Below are 4,546 nucleotides of genomic sequence, written 5' to 3' on the forward strand. Positions count from 1 at the left end.
AAAAATAGCATTACTTTTCTTTGTCCACCACCCATGATTTCTAGGGGAAAAAAATCCCTATTTTGGTCTTCCACTGTAAATCATAACTGTGTGTGCACGTGCACACATATTCTGCTGGAGACTGAGTAAGGTATTATTTTTAATTAAGCTGATTTCATTTTTTTTGTGGTTTTTCATTTTCAGCAGGTCAACTCTGAAGTGGATCAATATGGAACTCTTTGGTTTTAACTTGGCATGTTCTCGGAATCTCTGCCAATTTGACTTTCAGCTACTGTTCATCAGCCTTTTTATCTGCCCAGTCTCCTTTCAGATTTCAATGAGGCAAATATCAGACCTCAGCTCTCTAAACCCTGAGGCCTTGCTCAGTTAGTTTTACCTACTTTCCCTCTGTGGGTAGTGGATTACACCTACTGCGTGATCCTCAAGTTCACCAATTATTTTTGATATAGCCCTACCCCTATTCTAATATTGTGCCAATGAATGAATATGTCTTTTTGTGTGTTATATTTTCAATCCTAAAATTCCTACTTATATCCTTATATTCCCCCTTTAATGAGATTTTCTGTTTCCTTGCTATAGCCTTATTTCTTTGCTTCTTTTAGGATGTTCGTTATTTATTTTTGTGACAGCTGCCTTAGCATCTTCGTTGCGTGATTCTAATGTTATTCCCATCTTGTTGGCACCTACAGATTTTCTTTTCTTTTCGGCTAAGAGTGTCTAGTAAATGATTCCCAACTGAAATGTACATATTTTAAGGCATTGCATCATGGACTCCGAGTCTTATTTAAAACTCATTGAGTTGGCTTTGTCTGACATTGTTCCAACATGGAGAAAAGCTGCCTCAGTACTGGCAGAAAACAGTTTAGGGTTCTCATTCTGCTCCCAGCGACACTGAGGTGGGTAGAAGTGGCTCTTCATTAAGGGTGAATGGTGGTGGGAATTCTGGTTTCCCACTAGGGCAGTGGGGGTGGGGTCTTGGTTTGTGGTCTCCACTTGTCTGCATTGACAGTGAGTAGAGGTTCCTTTTTTATGGTCTAATGAGAAAAACCATCCTGATGTATCTGGGCTTCTGCAATGCCACCCCGGCAGAGGTAGGATGTAAAAAATGGATGCAGATTGGCAGGGTACCTTTATATAGCCTGGCAAGGGTAGAAGTCATAATTTTTCAATCCATGAATTTTTGTTTTTCTCCAGCTGAAAACTTCCCACTTTTCCAGGCTGGCCCTTCTCTGGTCCCACAGTTAGATTGAGATTTTGTTGAGGGTTCTTATGTTTAATATGTGGGCATTTCTGAATTGATCATCTTTGGCACTCGGTTTCAGATATATGTGGAAGAGAAACCCAGAGAACCACACCCTTTTGTGGGGGCAACCTGCTCTTTCCACCTTTGTCTTATTGTGTTTATTTGATGTGTGGAGTTTTCAGGAACAATAAGGAAACTACATGATTTCCATCTTCGTAAAAGGGAGAGTTCTATCATCTTGGATTATATGGTCTTAATGTATTATATATTACACAGTTTTGGAATACATGGGAGCTTTCAGATCACTTTGTAGAAAAATCTAGATTACTTTAAAATAACACAACAAAAGGTGTTTTTTTCTTGATATATTCATTGATGCTATATTCAGCATCATTTAAGTTAAAAATTAATATTAATTCATTGGATTAAATACACATTTAGAATGCTAGAAATAACTTCGTTAGAGACTTCAACTTCAGTCTCTTTCTGGATTGTTCTGTGGCCTTGAGCAGGCCTCTTGGTGTCTCAGTATACCCAGCTAAGTGTAGATTGTTCAGTTTGTTAGGTAATCTCTTAAATTTCCTCATAGAACACTCTTCTCCATTCCTGCCACCACCAAATTTCTAGATTTTCTATAATACAGTGCTTGAAATGTTGGATAATCTGAATAAAATCCTCAAAGTTACATAAGACAAATAAAAGTAGCTATAGTTTATTAAATGTTTAACTGTGTTTCTGATACTATAGCATATTTAATATGAATTGTACCTAATAAGCAATCTGTTGAAGTATAAGCTATATCTCATTTTGTAGATGAGAAAATGGATGCAGAAAGGTAAAAAGCAGCATCTAAGAATTCTTAATTGTAAAGATATATTTGATGCTAAGTCTATTTTATTACAGAGCTAATGTATATATGTACATCATATATATGCATATACACATATAATTTACATATAATATATACTTTGTAATATATACTATACATACACATATGCATGTATATATGCATATATATGTATGTATATATATATCTTACATATGTATTTCTTACTATTTTGGCCACCACTTAAGATGCAATTTTAAAGAAGTGAGATATTAACCCAAAAATAAAGGTAGAAAGTATTTTTTGTCAATGTCTCTAGTGATTTTATTTGGCTTAGATTAATTCATAATGTAGATGCATGGTACATATTTATGTGGCAAGACTCAAACATACAAAGCTAACATAAAAGGGTGAGCATGTCGACACATGAACTTAGACTATATTCTAATTTATTCTTTTCTCTCATGACAAAGCCCTCCCTCTATAGCCTTCTAGCTTACTGTGAGACTGCCTGTGTCCGTCTACACAGAAATTGATATTCTATTGTATTCCAACAGAAATTATTCAAATTTCACATTATGTGTTCTCAGAATTACCAAGAGAACTAGCTATGAATACAGAGGTTGCAAAATTCCTTCATGAGGAGATAGGATGCTAGTGATTGTCGATGTTCTGAGAGGTAGTATGCTTTTCTAGGAAACTCATTTTCTCTTTATAAGGCTGCCATCATTTTGGTACATGGAAAACTGATTCATGGTCACTGTTTTTATTTTTGCCATCAGCTTCCTGGGTGGAATGTGCACTTTAGCATAGGAAAGCAAGTTTCTCTCTTTTTTAGCTCTTATTGAAATGAAACAAAATGTTATGTGGCTCAAACAAAATATTATCCATGTCCAGTACAGGGCAGATTACATGCCCAGTTGTAGGTGGGAAGTACGAAGAGGGGTACAGCTATGTCCTCTGGTCACCCCACTGAAAATGCATAAAGCATTTCTATTGAGTTAGCACAGCCCAGTGTGGAAAAACCAACAGTGAAGTATAAAGATCTTTAGATTAGGGACACAAAGCTCTACAGCGCCAGCCCTGATGTTAGCAAGCTGCTTTTTTTTTTTTACATTAGATATTTTCTTTATTTACATTTCAAATTATATCTCCTCTCCAGGTTTCCCCTCTGGAAAAAAAAAACCAAACAAAACAAAGCCCCTGTTCCCTCCCCTATCCCATGCTCACCAACCCACCCTCTCCAGCATCCTGGCCCTGGCATTCCCCTACACTGGGGCATAGGATCTTTTAATGAACTCCCGTGGATCTAAACTTCTCTCATCTGTGCCACGAGAAGACTGAACCAGGTGTGTCTCAGCTCACATATTTATAGGAACTCTTAACTGTAAGTAAATCACAAAAATTTGGCACTGCATTCATTGTGTGCTGCAAAATAAGATGCTTGAAGACAATTCTAGTGCCAGGACATCTATTTTTTTTTAAAAAAAAAACCTTAAATATTTTACAGAAATCTTATGGGCCGGAGGGTATAGCTCAGTAGTAGGGTGCAGTCTTTGTATGTGTGAGGCTCTGGGTTCGATCCCCAGCATGGGGAATAATGAAGTTTAAAGGACTTCAAAGAAAATTGCAATATAAATGCAAAATATATAATTACCTTGTTCTAAGCAATTTCAGTGCGGCACTCCATTTCAAATAGGCAGTGCTATTTCATACATTCATTCGGCATGCATTCAGCGCCTATTATATGAATAGGCAGCGAGTTGAGTGTGAATAGAGAAATTGACAAAAAGAATGTCTACTACTGTCTTCCCAAATACAAAAGGTAATTCATTCTTAAGGATGTATTCTTCTCAAAGAATCTTATTGATTATGTGGAATACTACATTAAGGATAGAGATGGTGCTGCAAATGGGCAATTTACTACCAACTGAAATGTGGAATCGCACTCCGATTTAAAAAATATTTTCTTTCAGCAGAATGGCTTCGGTGCCATTGCTGTTTGTCCAACTTGAGCAGACTTTTTAGTTCATGCAGCATTAAGTCTTTTCTTTCACAAAGACCAGTGTCTCCTAAATGTGCCAAGATGGTTCTATTGCCCAGAAGAAAGCTGTCATCAATGCCTGAACGTCTTCTTGAAAGACGGGGTCAGGAGAGGCAATGCATATTTAGATGCCAAAGCAGGATTTGAGACTTTAGGAAGGGATTCGTGAAATGCCCAATCCCTCTAGTTTTAGACCCAATTCTCTCTCAGCTGTCAAGTCTTTGGGTTCTCTCTCATTATTCAGACTGGTAGACTTCCCCAGCTCAACCCACAGCCGCACACAAACATGGAGCTCACACCCACCCACTCGCACTTCCTTCTCTTGACAGGGCAACCCTCATGGACCCACCCAATGGTTGACTGGCCTTCCAGGGCCATCACCATCACCCACTACAGGCACCATGTTCCAGGAACTGGTCTTTCTTCCCCCCCA

Source organism: Mastomys coucha, unplaced genomic scaffold (genome assembly GCF_008632895.1).
Source record: "Mastomys coucha isolate ucsf_1 unplaced genomic scaffold, UCSF_Mcou_1 pScaffold6, whole genome shotgun sequence".
NCBI lineage: Eukaryota > Metazoa > Chordata > Mammalia > Rodentia > Muridae > Mastomys > Mastomys coucha.